The 15,830-nt window shown below is 39.7% G+C and overlaps 1 long non-coding RNA gene across 1 annotated transcript; it reads left to right on the top strand.

Moving 5' to 3' along the window:
- Positions 1-243: 243 nt before the first annotated feature.
- LOC131899523 (uncharacterized) lies at positions 244-8,020 on the top strand. The gene is made up of 3 exons (XR_009376094.1): positions 244-387; positions 520-602; positions 4,709-8,020. It is a non-coding gene; the product is annotated as an uncharacterized LOC131899523 (long non-coding RNA).
- Positions 8,021-15,830: the final 7,810 nt, after the last annotated feature.

Genomic DNA, 15,830 nt, shown 5'->3' with positions numbered 1-15,830 from the left:
TAGAGCTCTTCATTGAATTGATGCTGCCGCAAATCTGTACAGAATGTGATGTTCTATTCAATGGAGTGAAAATATTTTTTTAATTGCATTATTGTCCAAGTACATTCAAAATATCATGCTGTTCCCATTTTTTCTAATGAAATACAATTTTCATAAATGAGTAAGAAGCTTCAGGGCTATTACAAAGCATAAAGTTTCTGACTTAGTGTAGTGGAATGCTGACCTCCGGGCACGACATGGCCATTGACCACTTCTTAGCAGCAATGAATACCTGCAGATGTGCACGATATTGGGCCCACTAATGGTCCATCATGGAAGGGGAGGCTTATGGAGACCCACTACTCTTTAAGGATAGTGTTTCTTGTAGGAGGACTTGTTTTTAGTGGGGTAGGTGATCACCCATAAATTGCCCCCATTATGTTGATAACTCTTCATCCATCCTCTTGTAAGTAATTCCAATTGAACTTATTAGTTTGCTAAGCTATACTTGGGTGTAATAATTTCTTTGGTCTGTTGTAGGTTCCATATCTGAGACCTGTTCACATCTACCCAGGAATAGTTCATACAACAACTAATGTCACTGTGTCTGTTCAGTCTGAAAGGTAGTTTTCTCCTCATTTTTCTTCCAAATTTGTATCAATTTGTGTCTCTGTCAGACACTAAGGAAAGCTGAAACAAAGTTTAGGGAGTCATCGATAATACGTATTACTCAATGCTGGCCAGTGAAAACACTGACGCCTCAGTGATAGTTATGGAACTGTGGGACAGAACTGAGAAACAGAAATGGAAATGCTGGTCTTGTGTATAGTCTTAAAGATTTTGGAATTATTGATTTGGAATTGAGGTAAGCCTTTTTGTGAAATATAATGATTACAGGTTGGGGATGGAGATCAGTTGGCATGGTACTTTCACAAAGCCCTGGGTTCAATCCCTAGCACCACATAAAATCAGGCATAGTGGTGCAAACCTAAGATTACATCCTCCCCATGCACACATAAACCAATTAAAACTCAGGGAGCATCTCAGAAGAGGAGGCAGGAAGAATGCAAGAGCCTGAAGATGGGGGGGGGGGTGCTGTGTAATGCTGTCTTTAGGAATAAGTGTACCACCAATACATACTTGAGGATCAAGCCACTGTCAGATGCTTCTAGCATCTTGTTTTTTCCTTTTTAGACAAGGCCTGTCTATGTAGCCCTGATTGCCCTGAAATTCACAGAGATCTATGTGCCTCTGCCTCCTAAGTTCTGGGATTAAAGGTGTGCTCTACTACATTTAGCTCAAAACTTCTTCAGTTACCTCAAAGAAAGCTTGATAAGCATGTACTCATCATGAAAGAGTATGATCAAGGAAAGTCTGTGAACTTTGGAGTCACATAGCTAAAGCATCCCACTGCCTTATTCTGAGCCAAAGATTAGACATCTAGTGTCCTGTAGTAGACTCCTGTTTGCTCATTCATTCAGGTGCACCTTCCCAGGTCTCACTCTTCATGACATTAACTAATCGTCAGTGATTATATAACAAAGGATTAGTAGGCAATGAAATCAATTATGTTAATAAACTGAAATATCTTTCACAAATCTACCATCCATTCTGTGATTTCACTTTCCATATTACACATTTGAGTGTTATTTGATACTGTTAATCTATAAGCATGAATTACTTTTAATATAAAAATTAAAAACAACTAAATAAGTCAGCCATAAATAAATGATTCCACTTTCACGAGGTAGACAGAATATTCACAGAAACGGGAAGTAGAATGGTGGTTGTCAGGGAATGTGAGGAGGAGGAAGTGGGAAGTTAATGTTTAATGGGTACAGAGTCTTACCTTTGTAAGATGAAAAGCCTTCTGGAAATGGATTGTGCAACAACGGCTGTGTGCAAGATTACTGAATTGTACATTTAGAAATAGCTAAAAATGGCGAAGCATATTTTAGTAAATTATATTTCTTTCTCTTATCCTTTTATTGAGGAACTTTCTCTTCACTCTCCTCCCATTCAATCTATTTTCCAAATGAAACTAACATGGCGAATCTAAGCACAACATTTCTCCCTAAAAACGACAGGATAAACCTGTCTTCTACCATGACATGCAAGGCTCTTTACCTAAACCCCTTATCTAACCTCACCTTTTCACACTGCCCTATTTTGAGCCTCTATCAAGCCACACCAAATAGCTCTTATTTTTCTGAATGTGATATTTCATTATTCTTGTCTCAGCCTAAAATGTCTTCTCATAGTCCCTGGTCTGCCTTCTGAGCAGCTCATCCTTCATAATCAGGCTTTAGTGTCTGCTCTGAGGAGCTTTTTGACTAAGCAGAACACTGACTCTTTTGTCCTCCTTCTCTATGTGGTTAAAGCACTCCATCACTGTAGGTACCATGTCACATTGCAAAGGTTTGTTTATATGGTTGAATCCTTCGGTAGACTGAAAGGACCTGAAGGGCTCATTCTTGTTTGTGGAAAAAAGAAAAAGTTCAGAGCACAGTCCAGCTACCTAGTAACTGGATTTACGCCTGTACTTTGAGGGAGTAAATGAACATATAGAAAGTGTAGCATAGACCAGAGAGGTTTTTATACCTGTATTTCCACCAGTGCCATCAATAAAAAGCCTTAAAGAAGCTCTGCATTGCTGGCATGTAGCACATACCTATAATCCTCGCCCTGAGTAGACAGAAGAAGGAGGATCATGAGTTCAAGGCCACCCTGGGCTCTCAAACAAGACTCTACCTCAAAAAGGCAGAACATGACAACAACAACAAAAATGAAGTTCTGTGTTGTCTTGGCAAAACTCAGACCGATATCCAAGGGTGGAAAAGACAAGACAAGGCGTTGCCAGCCTCTAATGCCTTAAAAGCCTGACTTCTTGTTCCCTTACACACATGGAAGAGCTCACTTCTAACTCTGAGAGCAGAGTGATAGTTTTGACTAGGCTTGCCTGAAAAAGGATGGGAGGTCGGAGTATGGCACAGCTGTGGGGAAAATCACACAGGAAAGAAAAAATGGTAATAGTTTTCTCGTATGCAAAACTGAGTTGTGTGTGTGTGTGTGTGTGTGTGTGTGTGTGTGTGTGTGTGTAAATGTTATTGTGCCATACTTTAAGCATATTATGGATAAAGTAGTCATAGGTACTCTGGCTTGCAGATAGGCTTAAAATTTATAACATTGTTTATATGGGAAACTTGTTTCTGAGTTGGGGAAAAAAATCAAATCTGTGAACCTTAATGGTAATATAGTAATGCATGAAAGTGAATAGTTTTGATTGTAGAAAAAGTGACTATGGCATTGTGTAGATGTAATACCATAGGCATTTTAATTAGATTATGTCATTCCCATTCTCTAGTGCCCAAACGGCCCATTATCGTGACTGCACTAAATTCTATAACAAGTTGAAAAATGCAAGTTTCCATTTTAAGGTAGTCCCACAAAGAGCCCATCATCCAATACATCCTATGTTTTATCATACAAGGTACCTCTGACTTGCTTCAGGATATAAGCAGACTGTGAAAGTGATGCACCTGCTCTCAAGTACTTTTACAGTGAAATGTCAGACTATGAAAGTGACTCACTGTCTTACAGTTCATCATCAGGGTAAAATATTCCCTAAAATGCAACCGTCTTCTCTAGGACCCATGCTGTATAAACAGATGCATTGAAAATCCCATCTGACCTAAATGATTATTTCTGCCTATTTCCCTTTCCACATCCAAATGTTTGTGATATATTGCTCTGCCATTGAAGGTTGCAAGGCAGTGTGCAGGACTTTAGAGGAAACAGTTCATTCACTGACACTACACAGAAAGGCTGATGAGAGAGTCTTTCTTTTAAAAAAATGTAAAAAGGAATCTAAAATTGCTTTTAAGAATCACCCATTTTCCTGTTAGAAAAACAATCATGGCCATCTGTCAAGTACTAATGACAGTCTGTCAATCACACAACAACCCCACCCCTCTCTGTTTTCAATAGCTTGTCTTCTTATTGTAAAATTAGCTTTTAACTATTTCCAAAGCAACAGAATTATATTGCTGCTACGTGTGACTGAAATGTGTGACAGGTTGTTTGGATTGTAATTCCAAGCCCCCAGTTATGACCTACCAGCTAACACACTCCCCTCATTCAATAGAGCCTTGTGTCTACATAATGTCAAACAAATGGTAGGGCACTAAACAAATAATGAGCTGATTCAGAAACCTGCAGAGTGTCTCAGGTCGTACTACACTGTAAGTTGAAAACTTTAAATTCTTCTGAGAAGCACAGTGAGGTTTGCACTCTGGCAGGCCCGTGATATAGACTGATTGTCTGGGCCATTTCTATTTCTTGTCGAGCTACACAGTACAAAGCATGCTGAAAACATTCAGTCCCTAAATATTTCAATGAATGCTAATCAAAGAAAGCCTCACATAACATTTTGAGGTGGATTAAATTCAGCTATTTCTATTAATATTTTAATTGTGTGTTTCACAAACATTTAAAGGAATCACTACATAGATATTAGCAATGTTTTTTAAATGTTACTCCAGGAGTATCTTTGGCTATGGCAAATCCACAGGAGTACTGAGGCATTCATACAACTCTCCCTTGAATGAACAAACAAATAAATAAATAAATAAATAAATAAATAAATAAATAAATAAATAAATAAATAAATAAAATAATTTTTTAAATGAAGGCACTTAGAGATAATTTCAAATTTTTCTTTGATTTACAGAATCTTGAGAATCTGGCAAAATTAATGGAACCTCCCCAAGAAAAACAACACTGTAATGGATTGAATAATGGCTTCCCAAAAGGTGTATTCACAGCATAATCACCAGAATCTGTGAACATGATGTAACTGGGGAAAAAAAGCCTTCACAGATGTCATCAATTCTGAATCTTAAAATGAGGAGATCGTCTTGGTTTTTCCAGGTGGGTTCTAAAGCAAGCAGCAAGTGTCCTTAATCACATAGTTAAAGCAGACATGGAGGAGGCAATGAAGGAAGAGGCCGAGATGGAACTGATAAAGCTACAGATCAAGAAATGCTGGCAGCCACCACAAGCTGGAAGAGGCAAGGAACATAAATGCTCCCTGAGAGACCTTGACTCCGCTAGAACCTTGCTTTGGATTTTGGTGTTCAATCCTGTGGGAGAAAAGCATCTCCATTTTTACAAGTCACCGACTTAGTGGTCAAGTTTAGAATTACAGTAAACTAACAGAAGCCCAACAGACATTCTACAATGTGTGGATTTCAGTCAGTATGGAGCCCAGGTAGAGAAGAAACATTGCTCTAATCCTCTCTTATCACTCAGTAATCTGGAACCAGAGAGAGGCTCAGATGAAGCCATAGTTAGATTTTGACTTTGTGGAAGGAGGGATGCTGATCGCACCCTAGAGAAACTAGTGAGATGAAAAATAGCTGGATCTCAGGCAGTGCATATCTACTAGCTGAGCCTTGTAAATCAAGGGGGTAGGGCTAAAAATTTCTCCCTGCCCTCCATCAGCTTGGGAGTCCTTCCTGCTTCCTCAAGAGCCCTACTTTTCCTTACTCAAAGATTTATAAAGTAGAAAACATAGTCACCTTGAAAAAAATTTAAAGGGAACATTTAAAAACATAAACAAGCCTTACAGAAGGGTAGTGGGCACACAAGTGAACAAGTGGATTAAAAGTTTGGAAACATGACTTAAAAGATCAACTGTACAGAGATCTTTCTCAGAAAAATAAAGTAAGTGAGATTGAGTAAGAGCACCACCATGGTAAACACCAAGCTTGAAGCTAGGTCTAGACAAAGTCTCTGTTCTGCCAACTTGGGAATCTGGAGATGCTATTATTTGGGTCCTGATGTGGGTTGAATTGTGTTCCTTACAAAGATATGTTGAAGCATTAAATCCCAGTACCTGTGATATTAACTCATTTGGAAATAGGAACTTTCAGGTCATTAACTCAAGATGAAGTCATTGCAGTGATCCCCTCACCTAAATATGGCTGCTGTACTTCTTAGATGATATGACAGAACTCCAAAGGGGAGAAAACCATATGGAGACGGAGACATCCGGAAGGCAGATGGTCATGGGATAATACAGGCAGATGGAGTAATGGTACCACAAGTCAAAGAACACCTGGGGCTACCAGAAGCTGGAAAATTCAAGGAAGAGTTCTCTTCTAGAAGCTCCAGTGCAAGCCTGGTCCTGACAGCAGCTGGCGTTTGAACTTCTGGCCTGAAAAACTGTGAGATAGTATCTTTTGATTATTTTAAACCAGATAGTCTGTTCTTTTGTTACAGCACGTCTAGAAAATGAAAAAACTGTTTGGGCTTTGCATAAGACATTAAGTGAACGACTAATAGCCATACACTATTCTAGACCCTGAGGAAATTCCAAGACAAAACGGGCCCTTTTCTTCCTCCCAAGCAGGATTCAGTTTTCTATAATGAGATAGGAAATTCCTAAGGATCTACAGATTCTTTTTCCCAACCACTGACTTTCCAACTCCATCTATATTTTTTACTAGTTCATATATGTAGAATGTATAGATATCCTAAAGGCCTGATTTCACCTGGTATTTCTGACTATTTCACATTTATCCAGAAATGTCATTCATTCATCTCCTTCTCTATCTGAGATGACAAAGATGGACAGCTTTCATTTTCTTCCCTATCTTTGTGTTTCCTGGTAAATTAATTCATATTTTCAATAACATCTCCTCTGCTCTAAAATGAAGAGCTCCACATATGCTTTGTGAAACTCAGTACAGGAACCACACCGTGGCACTGTTTCATTCCCAGAATTTAATAAAATGCACATTTTATTTTATGTCACAATATAAAGCATTCACCTCATGGTTTATGGTCTGGTGTGGTGTGTGTGTGAGTGTGTGTGTGTGTGTGTGTGTGTGTGTGTGTGTGTGTGTGTGTGTGATGCACATGTAAGGCCAATTAAATGTTAATCTCAGGACTTGGAACATAGTTCAATGGTAAAGCACTTGCCTAGCATATGGGAGGTCCCAATTTTGATCTCCAGGAACGCACGTACAATCAACCTTAGTAACAGAAACTAGGTCTTATGCTTTAGATCCTTGCTGCCACGTGGTAAAGACCTTAGCAAATTACAAAATAGGATCTAATTGTTTTTATTTCATTCCCATATTCATGATTACAGAGAATTATTTTTTGTGTGTGGCTTTGAGGATGAAACCCAGGGCCTTGAATATGCTAAGCAGGAGCTCTACCACTGTGCTCTATTCCCAGTCCAAGACCTCATTTTCTGTTATGTTCTGCCTTTTCTCCTCTTCCTATCACTGTAAGGTACTTTGCTCTCTGATTCTTGTCACATTCTTGCTTTCATTAGTATGAAAATTTAGCTTGGGAGTACTAACTAATAAAAAGTATATGACCTTGAAGTATGACCCCTTGAAATAGCAGATACGTGTGTGGCACCATGCCCTCTTTGCTTTTTTGTTCTATTTTGTGTTTTGCACCAGTGTCTCACTAAGTAATATAGGCTGGTCTAGAACTTCCTACCTAGCGTGAGTTGGCAGTGTACTTGTAGAAGTCCTGGCTCAGCACCCCTAGCATTGTACACATGTATCACTATGCTTAACCAGCAGTTGGAGAAGTCTCTGAGATCAAAAAGCCCTTAACACAACCATAGCATATATACAGAGGACCTAGTACAGTCCCATGCAAGGTCCCTGCTATCACTTCAGTATCAATGAGCCCCTATGAGCTCTGCTTAGTTGATTCTATGGGCCATGTTCTTGTGGTGTCTTCAACTCCTCTGGCTCATATACTCTTTCCTCCCCCTTTTCCATGAGATTCCCTGAGCTTTCTTGTGGGATCCCTAACAGTGGGAGTAGGGGGTGTCTCTGACTCTTTTGCCTAGTCTTGAGACCCTTTTGCTCCTATTGGGTTGCCACATCCAGCCTTAATATAAAGATTTGTGCCTAGTCTGATTGTAACTTGTTATGCTATGTTAAGTTGGTATCCTTGGGAGGCCTGCTCTTTTCTGAAGGGAAACAGCAGGAGGAGTGGATCTGGAGGAGAAGGGGGGTGAGGCAGAAACAGGGAGGAGTGGAGGGAGGGGAAACTGTAGTTGGTAAGTAAAATAATAGTAATAGTAGTAGTAGTAGTAGTAATAGTAATAATAAGCCCTTAACACTAACTAGAATTTAACCTGAGTGACTAACTGGCATGCAGTGGGTGAATCCTTTGGGGTAGATGTTGTGAGTTCTTTCATGTTCATTTCCTTGGTTCCAACTGACATATGTTGAGCATGTACTCTTTGCTTAATGTGTCACATATTTTCTTTAATGTGGTTTATAGCAACCCCTGAAGAACATATTGGCATTCTAATTGTAAATAGAAGGAAACAGAGAGTCAAAGAATGGTAATAACTTGTCCATGGGCAGACAGCAGCAAGATGTCAAATTTTTCATACTTCTCTATTTCCCGGTTTGATAATCTGTCTTTAATACCACACTGTCTGATTCGATGTGTTCTAGATGGAAAGAATGCCTCCTACATGCAAGGGTCATTCAGACTCTTATAGAATGATACAGAAGTAAGTACATTAACACTCCCTTATTACATTCTAAAATCAACATACAACATGTTCATGCAATGATAATGTCAAACCCTACATGTTCTTGATTTTCTCCTATGCCCATATAACTATCATAAAGTTTAATTTATAAATTAGGCATAATACTATGGTTTACATGTAATGTGTGGTGGTATTTTACTTGTACTGAAATGTGATTTTAATTGTATATTAATAAATAAAGTTGCCTGGGGGTCAGAGCTATTAGAGCCATAGCAAGTGCATGGCGGCGGTGGCGCACACCTTTAAGGACCTGGAGGGCGGTACATACAGGCAGTGATGAGGCAGTCACGTGTTTGGGTTTACAACCAATGAGAAGGCAGACAGCTGGACTATATAAAGACATACACACAGGAAGTAGGTCCTTTTTGGAGAGCTCTCTTGGCTGAAGAGGATCGCTGAATCAGGAAGGGTGAGGCTCTTAGCTCTGACCTCTTGGCTTTCTTCTCTGAATCGGCTCTGTGTTTCTTATTTAATAAGACGGTTGGTTACATCTACAGTAATGTGTGCCCCATAGGCCCATGTTTTATATAACTAGTCCTCATCTAGTGGTACTGATTTTGAAGGGAGGCTATGCAGCCTTTGAGACTGTGGGCTACCTAGAAGATGAGACTTTTGGTGGGGGTCAAGTGGGAAAGGTATCAAGATTACTAGAAGGATATACCCAATTTTGGTTCTGACCCATGCTTTGCTTTCTGCTTTTATTTCTTTTTTCCTCTTATTCTTTTTTAAAATAAATTTATTTTACATCCTGGCTGCAGTTTCTCCTCCTCCATTTCTGTTTAGGAAAGGGCTGGTCTCCCATGAGTATCAACAAAAGACTAAGCACCTCCCCATGTATTAAAGACGCTGTCAATAGGACAAAATGGCAGTCTACAAAATGGGAAAAGATCTTCACCCTCCCCATGTCTGACAAAGGGCTGATTTCCAAAATATATAAAGAACTCAAGAAACTAGATATCAACAAACCAATTAATCCAATTAAAAATGGGATACAGATTTAAACAGAATTTTCAACAGAAGAATATCAAATGGCCAAGAAACACTTAAAGAGATGTACAACATCCTTAGCCATCAGGGAAATGCAAATCAAAATGATTCTGAGATACCATCTTACACCTGTGAGAATGGCTAAGATAAAAAAACACAAGCAACAACTCATGCTGGAGAGGATGTGGAGCAAGGGGAACACTCCTCCATTGCTGGTGAGACTGCAAACTTATAAATGCTTCCTGCTTTCTAACTCACCTTCCCACAGCTATGGATGGAGGAGCCCCAGGTACTCTGCCTTCTCCACTATGGTGGACTGTGCCCATTGAACTGTAAGCCAAAATAAATATTTCCTCCCTTAAGTTATTTCTGTCATGTATTTGGTCAAAGCAATAAGAAAAGTCACTAATATACTAAGTAAGAATTTAACAATGATACTTAATAACAAATAGAACAATTATAACAATGTACTACAATAAAATCTCTAGCACCACTACTTCTGCATTTGGAGGCCTTTGTTAAGCAAAATGGAAACTACTTAAATACAAGCATAGATGATATGACAACCAGAATTATTAAGTTACTTATAAATGGGTAGTATTTACAGCCTGGGTATATTGGCTAAAGGGATGATTCATGTCCTGGGCAATAAGGACAATGTGAAACTTTCTTATGCTACTCAAAATCATACAATTTAAAGCTCAAAATTTTGTTTTTATCTATTAGGATCTCATTTTATGCTTTATGCTGACCTGCAACTCACTAAATTTTCCACACTGACTTCAAAGATATAGTGATCCTCTTGCCTTTGCCTCTCAAATGTTGGTATTACAGTGTGAGCCAGATTATCAGATTTAAGTTTTATTTATTGAAAACTCTATTGTTTTCTTACTGTGATTGGCCTTGTGGAGCTAAAGCCATGGAAAACAGAACCATGCATAAGGGGTGACTACTGCATAGCATGGCCATGTCCCCTAAGAACTTAAACTCTATTCTCATAGAAACATATCAGGTAGTCACTGCCTCACTGCATGGCCAGACCCAGACTATCTTCCAGGTTGTTATACCCAGTACTAAGGAATAAAACTCATGAGGATTGGAGAGAAGGAGATGCTGGCGGTGCTCTCACTCTGATACTTCCTTGTAAATGAAAGTCTGGAGATCTATTTCCTTTCAAATGTCTGTTTTCCCTCCCAAAGCAGTAGCCTTCTGTTCACTCTGTGCATCCTGTTATCCTTAAGTTTCCCAAGAAGTTGGCTGTTTCATTCAGTTGTATTATTTCTCTGTCAGAAAGGAAATCTCCGTGTTGCCAGATCTTGCCCTATCTAACAATGAGATGTTTCTGTAGGGACATCAGGCAATTTCTCTTTGCTCATAACATCCCTAAAGTCCCACACTCTGAGATTTCCATATTTTAGATCATCTGAAAACTTCATGCTTTCCTTTTCTGTACCTATGAACTCACACTCCACAAGGGAATATGATATTAGCCTCTCATGTGTCACCGTAAACATGTTCAAATTATTCATCCACATATTCCTATTACACAGACTTTGAAGGATATACTGTACATAGACATTAGTCACAGAAAAAAAGACACATGCCATTTCCCCCGAAGAACTCATTGTAAGAGATAAGGCTAGACAGGCTGTCTTATTTTTTTTTAAGGTTTACTTATTTAAAGTTTTTTTTCATTTTATATACTGCCCACTGTTCCCCCTCTCTCCCCTTCTCCCGCTCCCCCCACCTCTCTCCATCCCGCCCCCACCCATTTCTCATAGTGGGTAAGTTCTCCCTTGTGTAGTCGACACAGGCTGGCTTACCAAGTTGGGGCCGAGTTCTTGCACTAGGAATGCATCCTGGTCCCACTGCCAGGGGACCCACAAACAGATCAAGCTGCACAACTGTCACCCTCATTCAGAGGACCTAGTGTGGTCCCATGCAGGCTCCCCAGCTGTCAGTCCAGTGTCCATGGGCTCCCACTAGCTTGGGTCTCCAGACAGGCTGTCTTAGTTAGGGTTACTATTGCTGTGATGAAACACCATGACCGAAGCAATTAGGGTAGAAAGGGTTTATTTGGCTTACATTTCCATACCATCATCAAAGGAGGCCAAGACAGGAACTCAAGCAGGGCAAGGACCTGGAGGCAGGAGCTAATGCCCTGCAGCTGGATATTATGGAGGCATTTTCTTAATTGAGGTTTTCTCCTCTGAGAGCAGGTTCCTTCCTCTCAGACTTTAAGGTGTGTCAAGTTGACATTAAACTGTCCAGCAGCACACAGGCCATTACATTATAGTTGGAAATGGTTAGCTTTATATTCCAAGTGTGGTCAGGATACCATGGGGGCATTGAGGAGCATCTAGCCTGTGCCAGGAAGATCAAAGAAAGGCTTCACAACGAGGTAATGGCTAAGCTGTCTGAAATTACAAGTAGGGAAAAGAAAAGGGGGAAGGGGAGATAGAGAGACCACAGTATGTTCCAGGATAGGAACAGACCCTGCTCTATGTCAACAGAGCACAGGGCACGAGGTAAGGAGAAGAATGAAATAATCTGGATACAAGGCCTGTCAGTCAAGTTTGGGCTCTGTCCTGAAAGGAATATGGAGGACCACAGACCACTTAGAAATAGAATGGTGGTAGAACTCAAGAAATAATATTCCTGAAGTGTGGCATCTTGGCACACTGAATACTACCATTAAAAGAGATTCAACGAACCCTAGAAACCAAGTCTCACCATTTGCCCCATTTCTCTCATCATTTATCCCCCAAAGTGAGTTACAGAGAGCAGGATTTCCATCCTTCAAGATGGGTTGTGGAAATTAGAATTCCTCTTCAAAAAGAAAGTCTCCTTCCCTTTTCTCTCGGTCTAAAAGCATTTGTTCATATTATTTTGTCCACTCACGTTTACATATGCCTACTCTTAATTGAACAACAACAACAACAAAAAAGATTTCCTGAGACCTTTGGGTCTTCATAACTGAGTGCTCCTATGTAACTTGAAACTTTTTATATTCTTTTTGTTCTAGGGGTCAAACTCTGGGGTGTGTACATATTAAGCTACTACTCTACTACATCCCTGCCCCAGGTGTCACATAAAACCTGGATTCAAGAACCTTTCTACTTATATGGTGTAAAGATGACATTTGTGCATTTATAAAGTATATCTTGCATTCAATGATGTGAGTGATGGGCTAGAGGATGGGATTGGAGAAAATCATAAAGCAGTGAAAATCAGGGGGAATGAGAGCCTGAAACTGAAACAGTGACACTGGGCATGGAATAGTAACGAGCTATTTGCATGACTGATTGAAAATGAGTAGTGAAAGACGCAGGGAGTTTTATAGATCTGTTGTGATTCTGGCTTGGGTAATTAGGCAATTAGATCAATGGTGATATCATTCACAGTGATAGAAGATGTAGGCAAAGGCATATGATAATGATGTAATCCATTCTATTGTTCCAGCGGGTCATTTGATACATGGTTCTTAAAAGAAATTGAGGACATGGTATTATTTTTTGGCATTGCTACTCACAGTGTTCCTTATTGGTTTTCGAGACAATAAAACATCCTTGGCTTCTGGGTTGAAGATGTAGTTCAGTCTTAGAGTGGTTGCTTAGCATGCATGGAACTCTGAAGTCGACTCCAGCTCTGCATAAAACATGTGTGGTGCTGCACAACTGTAATCTCAGCCCCCAATCTCAGGTAGGGGGATCTGAAATTCAAGATCATTTTTGGCTACGAAGCAAGTTTGAGGCCAGGCTGGAATACATGAGACTCTGTCATATATGTATCTTGGGCTTCTAAATGCTCAAGACTATGAAAATAACTTTCAAGTATTCTTGAAACATTTTCATAGAGTGTGCCCTCGTAGCCTAGTCTAACTGCTCTTAACTGAGCACAGGTGCATGGTATCATTTGCAAATTGCGATAAACACTACTGTTAAGGTATTCCTCACATGGTAGTTAAAAAAATCTAAGAAAATCAGGCTTGGTACTTGTCAGTCTTGTTCCCTAGCTAAATACCATGTATGCACCAAGGATACTGGATGGCCTCCAAAACTTCCTAAGGAACAAGTTCCAGTTGCTGTGGATAGCATTCAAGTTCCTCAATAATTTCTTCTAACCTTACATAACCAAACTCAACTTTGCACACTTACATAGACACTGCCTGTTACAATTAAGCCAGTCTACTTTCTTGTAGTGCAAAAGAGCCAGCCACTTTTACAACAGAGCTTTAATAATGACTGTTATTATTTATAGAGGCAGAAAAGTATGAAAATTTCCTCACTCATCATAAGCAATACAGCTGACAGCTACACCACAAATTAACAAGGGAAAGACATGACCAATTCATTGAGCCAGAATTTACGTGGGCAGGTTTTTCAGTGATAAAGATCCAAGGACCTAAAGAAAATTCTTTGATGCTCAGATTCGGTGAAGGATGGATATTTATGTAGAAATGAGACCGGACAATAAGGAAATATGTCCTAGAGATAGACTGAGGGGAAACCCAGCAAGGCCTGTCTACTTGGATTTTTCTTTGTTTTTTTAGGTAGCCATTTTTCCTTGTGAATATGGAAGAAAGGAGAACATGACCTTTCTAGATTTTATATCTTGCTTTGGAGAAAGAGGGCTGTAGTTTTCCTGTGGTTCTGTTGGGAAAGAAGAATTGAAGTTTTCATGATTCACTTTGAGGAGAAAGAGAGGTCAAGAAAACTGGAAGGCAGAAAGATGGAAGAAAAGGGAGAGGAGAGAGAGAGAGAGAGAGAGAGAGAGAGAGAGAGAGAGAGAGAGAGACTGAGACTCAGCTTCTGCAGATTCCCAGCCTCAGTATGCTAAAGCAGCACACTTGGTGATACCATATTCTGAACATAAACAGAGTCTGTGAGCTAACCACCCATTCACAAACTCTTTACTGAACATGGTGTATGCCTACTGTGTATCCTTGTTGCTAATCAGAGTTCATAGAGCTATTTCCAATTGTTTTCCTACTTTGGGAAACAGAGTTCCAGTGCCCACGTATTTGTAATAAAAATGAGTGTAAAGATGATATGTGATGATCAAGAGAGATGATATACAATGGAAGCGATTCAGTCATCTGAATTGTTTCAGTGAGCCCCCTGTGTAGTTTATCTAAGCATTTTGTCTCACTAGTGACATCAGTGGTTCTGGACACTGGGTCCAAGTTGAGACTTCCTGGCACCATCTCATGTTAAGTATTTACTAGTCCTTCAGTATTTATGTTTAGACTAAGGGCTAATGCTCTTTAGAGTTGGGTGGCATTTGTGAGGTGTGGCTATGCTTGGTAACTGAAGGTAGTACACAAGGAAAACCAATGAGAGCAAGATTGGATTCAGCCAAAATACATTTTAACAGAGATTAGCCCTTCTGCTGAGTAAGCTGAGCCCTAGGAAACTGATCCTGCTTTCTTCCAAAGAGCTATGGAAATAAATCACCTTGTGGGTGAACCAGAGTTAGTCTTCGTTTGCAAGGGGATTTTAAGTGTATCTGTGGTTTAGCTGTCTGCAAAAATTTCCCTGTATTTAACATCTGCTCTGTCTTCAAATTACCCTGAGCATTTTTTTGAGACTCTGTGAACATGAGCAAGGAGCCCTCATTTTGTAAAGTGTCCACCGAAGCCAAAGGGACATTAATTAGATGCAGCGAGGGAGGGAGGGAGGGAGGGCGGCAGGGAGCTGGTCTTTGCAAAGGAAGTTAGTTTTATTCCCTGGGAAAGAAATGAAACGTGAGTTCAGGGCAGCATGGAACAGAAATCTTTTAAACTCTCCATGGACAGACTTAGCAAGTGAGTGGAAAGGATAGATGACACAGTAAAATGGGGGTGATAAGTCAGAAATTTCCTGTAACCTTGGAAGAAAAGGTTACAGGGTCACAACCACTTCAAAACACTTTGAAGACGTTAAGGAATACTTTCTCTGGAAAGAGCCACATACTAAATACTTTAGACCTTGTGAACTTCTTTTCAGTAATCTCTGTCATGATTTAGTGTTCATTTCATCCAGATTTTTAAAACGTGAACTAAATTAAACAATCTGGAATGGAGTTGCCCAAAAAACATCCACTGAGAAACAATCTTAGGACTATCCTTGTTCAAGACAATCACTCTTGTTTAAACCTTGATTCAATTTCAACTTATTGTATTAAGAATTCTTATTGAACAGCTATGGTTAAAAAGGCAAAAATGGCATTAGAGTGTAGGGTAAAAACAGACAGGATTCAGAAGGAGAAAAAGACATACTGTGGC

This window comes from Peromyscus eremicus, chromosome X (genome assembly GCF_949786415.1).
Source record: "Peromyscus eremicus chromosome X, PerEre_H2_v1, whole genome shotgun sequence".
Lineage (NCBI taxonomy): Eukaryota > Metazoa > Chordata > Mammalia > Rodentia > Cricetidae > Peromyscus > Peromyscus eremicus.
This window is presented reverse-complemented; position numbering and strand designations above follow the sequence as displayed.